The sequence below is a fragment of the Arachis hypogaea genome, chromosome 5 (assembly GCF_003086295.3).
Source record: "Arachis hypogaea cultivar Tifrunner chromosome 5, arahy.Tifrunner.gnm2.J5K5, whole genome shotgun sequence".
Lineage (NCBI taxonomy): Eukaryota > Viridiplantae > Streptophyta > Magnoliopsida > Fabales > Fabaceae > Arachis > Arachis hypogaea.
The window spans coordinates 45,502,090-45,509,904 of NC_092040.1; the positions used below are offsets into that span (position 1 = coordinate 45,502,090).

Below are 7,815 nucleotides of genomic sequence, written 5' to 3' on the forward strand. Positions count from 1 at the left end.
GGAATCATAGAGAAAAAGCTGGGCGTTCAAAACGCCTAGTGAAGAAGAAATTCTGGCATTTAAATGCCAGCCAGGGTACCTGGCTGGGCATTTAAACGCTAGCCAGGGTACCTGGCTGGGCGTTTAACGCCCAAGGAGGTAGCCAAGTGGGTGTTAAACGCCAGAATGAATACCATTCTGGGAGTTTAATGCCAGGATAGCACCAAGGAGGTAGTTTTGTTTTCAATCCAAATCTTTTTCAACTTTTCAAATTTTAAAATTAATTTTTCAAAACCTTATCTTTTTCATATCTTCTCATTTCAATCACACCTTTTCAAAATCAAATCTTTTTCATTTTTCTTTTAATATTTTCAAAAATCCTTGCTAACAATTAATGTTGTGATTCAAAAATTTCAAGTTTGTTACTTTCTTGTTAAGAAAGGTTCAATATTTGAATTTTAGAATCATATCTTTTAATTTCTTTAATTTCTCTCTCTAATTTTCGAAAACCACTAACAACTTGATGCTAGGGCATCTAGACCAGTTTCACTTACCTTTTCTTTACTGTTTTAGTGTAGTTTCATGCATTTTCTTAGGAAATAAGTAAGTTTTGGGTAAAAGAACACTTACATCTTGATTTACACAAATATTGTGAATTTTATATTATTTCATGAGAATTATGCAAGGAATGAATGTTAAATTGGATAATGCATGATTTCATGACTTGGATTAGAGCTTTGATGCACTTTATTTGTGTAATTTCAGGACAAAGGAAGCAAGGAAGAGCCACGTTAGCATCCACGTTAACCTAGTTAATGTAGGAACTAACGTGGAATAGGGATAAGCTTGCAGCGTTAATGAGAAAAGTGGACACCAGTAACGCCCTCGAAGCCATCATGAGCCACGTTAATTGCCACGTTAACTACATTAATGTGGTAGTTAATATGGAGACAAAAAAAAAGACTCCAACGTTAGTGGTAATTGTGATCACCACTAACGCTCCAAGATGTGGCAATGAACCACGTTAAGAGCCACGTTAACTAAGTTAACATGGACTCTAACGTGGAAGAGAGGAACAATGCCAACGTTAGTGACACTCACCTTTGTCACTAACATTGGATCAAGCTTGCATTGCCCATCGTTAGTAGTCAAGTTAAGACCACTAACGTGAAAGTTAACGTGGATTTGAAATTGATGAGCCAACGTTAGTGACACTCACCTTTGTCACTAACGTTGGGATGGCATTCATAACCACGTTAAGAGCCACGTTAACTTAGTTAACGTGAGCTCTAGCGTGAGGACTATGGGCACAAGGCAACGTTATTGGAAAATATGAGTCCCAATAACGCTTGCGAAGATGAGACATAACCACGTTAAGAGCCACGTTAACTTAGTTAACGTGAGCTCTAACGTGGGGGCTAGGGGCACAAGGCAACGTTATTGGGAAAGGTGAGTCCCAATAATGCTTGCGAAGGTTTGTAAGGCAACGTTAGTGGTCATGTTAGTACCACTAACGTTGGAGTTAACGTGGACCATGTGGTGGGAACGTTAGTGAGAAAAGTGATTGCCATTAACGTTCTCGAACCCACAATGTCACTCAGCGTTAATGCCACTAACGCCCCAAGCCAAAGTCCATGCTTACATCACTTTCTCTCTGCAACTAAAGCTGAGCCCATTGAAGATTCCCAACTGCTTCAACTTAAGATCAAAGGCCCATATCCAAGACTTGTAGAATTGACTAGAAGACCAAGAAAAGTAGTATATATAGGAGTAGTTTTGAACTAGAAAAGAGAATGGCATTTGGAGAAAACTACACTATGTATATTTTACTTTTCTACAACTTCTAGAGTTAGAATGTATCTTTCGTCTTCTTCATTTCCATTTTCTAGAGCTATGAACAACTAAACCCCTTTCATTGGGTTAGGGAGCTCTGTTGTAATTTGATGGATCAATCATAGTTCTCATTATTCTTTTTCTTTCTTTTCTCTTGATCTTACTAGAAAGCTTTCGATCTTCATCTAATTGGATTGTTATCTTGGGAAAGAAACTCTCCATAATTGGATCTTCTCTGAGCCTTGGAAAATGGATGAGGTGATCATGCTAGAAATGTTTTCTCATGTTGGACCAAATTGGGGTTTGGATGGGTATAGTGACATATAATCCTACCAACACTTTGATTTGGAAATACATGTGGTATAATCAGTGACCATACCTCATCTCTTCTCATGAGCAATTAAATCAAGGAATTGGGCAATTATTCAAGTTTAGAGAGATTGGATTTCCAAGGAATTAGGATTCAATCACTTAAGATTGCCAAGGAGATCAATGAATGCATTGATTGAGGAAGAGATGAGAATGAACTTGATCCGGAGAATGCAATACCTCCTGAACCCAATGATTTCCCCATTTCTGATCTTATCCATTCTCTTTACTTTCTGTCATTTACTTTCATGCTAATCACCCCAATTCCCCGTTTAAGATTCTGCACTTTATTTTCTATCATTTACTTTCCCGCCATTTAATTTTCTGCAATTCTACATCCACTTTTTGCTTAGCTCAACTAGAGTATTCTTCCAATTAAAATTGCTTGACCAATCAATCCCTGTGGGATTTGACCTCACTCTATTGTGAGTTTTTACTTGACGACAATTCGGTATACTTGCTGAAGGAAATTTATTGAGACAAATTCCCATGCATCCCATGCCGTTGTCGGGGATTGATTTTGAATCAACAATGATTAAGTTGGAAGATCACTAGATTGAGCATTTTTTTTCTTTTGTTCATTTTATTTAGCTGTTTACTTTCAGTTACAGTTACTTCTTCCTTTTCCTTATCTCCCCTTTTATTTTCCCGCATTATTTACAATTCTGTTCACTAACCCACTAACTGTTTGACAATTTGCACCACTGATGAGCGGATAATTTGTACACTTTTTGGCATTGTTTTTAGTATGTTTTTAGTATGATCTAGTTAGTTTTTAGTATATTTTTATTAGTTTTTAGTTAAAATTCACTTTTCTAGACTTTACTATGAGTTTGTGTGTTTTTCTGTGATTTCAGGTATTTTCTGGCTGAAATTGAGGGACCTGAGCAAAAATCTGATTCAGAGACTAAAAAGGACTGCAGATGCTGTTGGATTCTGACCTCCCTGCACTTGAAGTGGATTTTCTGGAGCTACAGAAGCCCAATTGGCGCGCTCTCAATGGCGTTGGAAAGTAGACATCCTGGACTTTCCAGCAATATATGATAGTCTATACTTTGCCCAAGATTTGATGGCCCAAACCGGCGTTCAAAGTCACCCTCAGGAATTCCAGCGTTAAACGCTGGAACTGGCACCCAAATGGGAGTTAAACGCCCAAACTGGCACTAAAGCTGGCGTTTAACTCCAAGAATGGTCTCTACACAAAAATGCTTCATTGCTCAGCCCAAGCACACACCAAGTGGGCCCGGAAGTGGATTTTTATGTCTTTTACTCATCTCTGTACACCCTAGGCTACTAGTTTTCTATAAGTAGGACATTATACTATTGTATTTTCATCTTGGTTCTTCTGGTTCCCTCTCTGGGACCGAAACCAATGATCACTCTTGTTCTTATGTATTTTCAACGGTGGAGCTTCTACACACCATAGATTAAGGTGTGGAGCTCTGCTGTACCTCGAGTATTAATGCAATTACTATTGTTCTTCCATTCAATTCCGCTTGTTCTTGTTCTAAGATATCACTTGTTCTTCAACTTGATGAATGTGATGATCCGTGACACTCATCATCATTCTCACCTATGAACGTGTGACTGACAACCACCTCCGTTCTACCTTCGATTGGGTGAATATCTCTTGGATTCCTGATTGCACGATGCATGGTTGATCGCCTGACAACCGAGTGCTCGCCTGACAACCGAACCAACCATTCCGTGAGATCAGAGTCTTCGTGGTATAGGCTAGAACTGATGGCGGCATTCGAGAGAATCCGGAAGGTCTAACCTTGTCTGTGGTATTCTGAGTAGGATTCAATGATTGAATGACTGTGACGTGCTTCAAACTCCTAGCAGGCGGGGCGTTAGTGACAGACGCAAAAGAATCGATGGATTCTATTCCGGCCTGACCGAGAACCGACAGATGATTATCCATGCTGTGACAGAGCATATGCAACGTTTTCACTGAGAGGATGGGAGGTAGCCATTGACAACGGTGAAACCCTACATGAGCTTGCCATGGAAAGGAATAAGAAGGATTGGATGAAGACAGTAGGAAAGCAGAGAGACGGAAGGGAAGGCATCTTCATGCACTTATCTGACGTTCCTACCAATGAATTACATAAGTATCTCTATCTTTATCTTTATGTTTTATGCGTTCATCACCATATCCATTTGAGTTTGCCTGACTAAGATTTACAAGATGACCATAGCTTGCTTCATACTAACAATCTCCGTGGGATCGACCCTTACTCGCGTAAGGTTTATTACTTGGACGACCCAGTGCACTTGCTGGTTAGTTGTGCGAAGTTGTGTTAATGCCATGGTATTGAGCACCAAGTTTTTGGGGTTCATGACCGGGGATTATGAGAGTTGTGAAAAGTATTGTTCACAATTTCGCGCACCAAGTTTTTGGCGCCGTTGCCGGGGATTGTTCAAGTTTTGAGCAAGCTTTTGGTTCGGTAACATCAGTGCCAAGGATTGTTCAGTTTGAACAACTGAAGGTTCATCTTGTTGCTTAGATTAGGTATTTATTTTTTTCGAAATTCTTGAAGATGAATTCTAGAGTTTCATGATGATTTGTTGAAGTCTGGCTGGCTGAGAAGCCATGTCTAATCTCATTGGACCGAGGTTTCAACTTATCATCACAAGAGCTTGTTGATTTTTATCAATCTTGCTTTTGGAGCAGTGATCTGCTAAGGCTTGGCTGGCCATTGGCCATGTCTAGTGTTTTGGACCGAAGCTTTCTTTGAAAGCTTGGCTGGCTGTGAAGCCATGTCTAATTCCTGGACCGGAGTCTTAGACTAGCATTGCACTGATTCCTGGAATTCTCATTAAGAATTTTGATACCTTTTTCCACTTAATTTTCGAAAAACACAAAAAAATAAAAAAATCATAAAATCCAAAAATTTCTTGTTTAAGTCTAGTGTCTCATCTTAAGTTTAGTGTCAATTGCATGCATTCATTCATGTGTCTTAAGGATCTTCAAGTGATTCTTGATGATTTTTGTGCTCTGATCTTTAAATTCAATTGACTTGAGTGTTTTGTGTGTCTCATATGCACTCTCATTTTGTTAGTGTCAGTGGTATACAAACTGCTAAGTTTGGTGTCTTGCATGCATTGTTATTTAATTCTTGTTGCATTTTGATTTTTCCTTATTATTAAAAATCCAAAAATATTTTAATTTGTGTCTTCTCAAGTCAATAATACAGAGAATTGAAGATTCAGAACATACAGCAGAGGAATTGCACAGAAAAAGCTGGGCGTTCAAAACGCCCAGTGAAGAAGGACAGACTGGCGTTTAAACGCCAGCCAGGGTACCTGGTTGGGCGTTTAACGCCCAAAAAGGTAGTGTTTTGGGCGTTAAACGCCAGAATGTGCACCATTCTGGGCGTTTAACGCCAGGATGGCTAAAGGGGGAAGATTTTGTTTTCAAATCAGATTTTTTTTAAATTTTCAAAATCTTTTCAAAATCAAATCTTTTTCAAATCAATTTTTCAATCAAATCTTTTTCAAAATCAATTTCTTTCCATTTTCAAAAATACTTACTACCAACTAATGATTTGATTCAACATTTCAAGTATGTTGCCTTTTCTGTTGAGAAAGGTTTAATGTTTGAATCATATCTTTTCTTGTTAGTCAAGTTTTTAATTTTCAAAATCAAATCTGTTTAAAGTGTTTTTCAAATCATATCTTCTCAATCACATCTTTTTAATCAATCATATCTTCTTAACCACATCTTTTTCAAAATAGTTTTCAATCAAATCTTTTTGATTTCTAACTTCAAAATCTTTTTCAAAAATCACTTGATTTCTTTTCCACTTTCATTTTTCGAAAGTTAAGTAATGTTTTTCAAAAATATTTTCAAAATTTTTCACTTAATTTTCGAAAATCACTTCCCTCCTTCTCACATCCTTCTATTTATGGACTAACACTATCCCTTAATGCAAAATTCGAACTCATTCTCCTTTGATAAAGTTCGAATTTTCTACTTCTGTCTTCTACTTTTCTTTTCTTCTGACACCTAAAGGAATCTCTATACTGTGACATAGAGGATTCCCATATTTTTCTTGTTCCCTTCTCTCTCTTATGAGCAGGAGCAAAGACAAAAACATTCTTGTTGAGGCTAATCCTGAACCTGAAAGAACCTTGAAGAGAAAGCTAAGAGAAGCCAAAGCACAACTCTCTTTAGAGGACCTGACCGAATTCTTCAAAGAAGAAGAACACATGGCAGCCGAAAACAACAACAATGCCAACAATGCAAGGAAGGTGCTGGGTGACTTCACTGCACCTACTCCCGATTTCTATGGGAGAAGCATCTCTATCCCTGCCATTAGAGCAAACAACTTTGAGCTTAAGCCTCAATTAGTTTCTCTAATGCAACAGAATTGCAAGTTCCATGGACTTCCATTGGAAGATCCTCATCAGTTTTTAGCTGAATTCTTGCAAATCTGTGACACTGTCAAGACTAATGGGGTTGACCCTGAGGTCTACAGACTTATGCTATTCCCTTTTGCTGTAAGAGACAGAGCTAGAACATGGTTGGACTCCCAACCTAAAGAAAGCCTGGACTCTTGGGAAAAGCTAGTCAATGCCTTCTTGGCAAAGTTCTTTCCACCTCAAAAATTGAGTAAGCTTAGAGTGGAAGTCCAAACCTTCAGACAGAAGGAAGGAGAATCCCTCTATGAAGCTTGGGAAAGATACAAACAATTAATCAGAAAGTGTCCTTCTGATATGCTTTCTGAATGGAGCGTCATAGGTATTTTCTATGACGGTCTCTCTGAACTATCCAAGATGTCTTTGGATAGCTCTGCTGGAGGATCTCTTCATCTGAAGAAGACGCCTACTGAAGCTCAAGAGCTAATTGAAATGGTTGCAAATAACCAATTCATGTACACTTCTGAAAGAAATCCTGTGAACAATGGGACTAGTCAGAAGAAAGGAGTTCTTGAGATTGACACTCTGAATGCCATATTGGCTCAGAACAAAATATTGACCCAACAAGTCAATATGATTTCTCAAAGTCTGTCTGGAATGCAAAATGCACCAAGCAGTACTAAGGAAGCTTCATCTGAGGAAGAAGCTTATGATCCTGAGAACCCTTCAATGGAAGAGGTGAATTACATGGGAGAACCCTATGGAAACACCTATAATCCTTCATGGAGGAATCATCCAAATCTTTCATGGAAGGATCAACAGAGACCTCAACAAGGTTTCAATAACAATAATGGTGGAAGAAACATGTTTAGCAATAGCAAACCTTTTCCATCATCTTCTCAGCAACAGATAGAGAGTTCTAAGCAGAATACCTCTGACTTAGCAACCATGGTCTCTGATCTAATCAAAACCACTCAAAGTTTCATGACTGAAACTAGGTCCTCCATTAGAAATTTGGAAGGACAAGTGGAACAACTGAGCAAGAAAATTACTGAACTCCCTCCTAGTACTCTCCCAAGCAATACAGAAGAAAATCCAAAAGGAGAGTGCAAGGCTATCAACATGGCCGAATTTTGGGAGGAAGAAGGGGCAGTGAACGCCACTGAGGAAGGCCTCACTAGACGTCCACTGACCTCCAATGAGTTCCCCAATGAGGAACCATGGGAATTTGAGGCTCAAACTGAGACCATAGAGATTCCATTGGACTTA

General features: G+C 38.7%; 1 non-coding gene across 1 annotated transcript; it reads right to left on the reverse strand.

The window, feature by feature from the left end:
- Positions 1 to 6,801: 6,801 nt before the first annotated feature.
- On the reverse strand, positions 6,802 to 6,909 carry LOC112804854 (small nucleolar RNA R71). Its single transcript, XR_003203473.1, has one exon. It is a non-coding gene; the product is annotated as a small nucleolar RNA R71 (small nucleolar RNA).
- Positions 6,910 to 7,815: the final 906 nt, after the last annotated feature.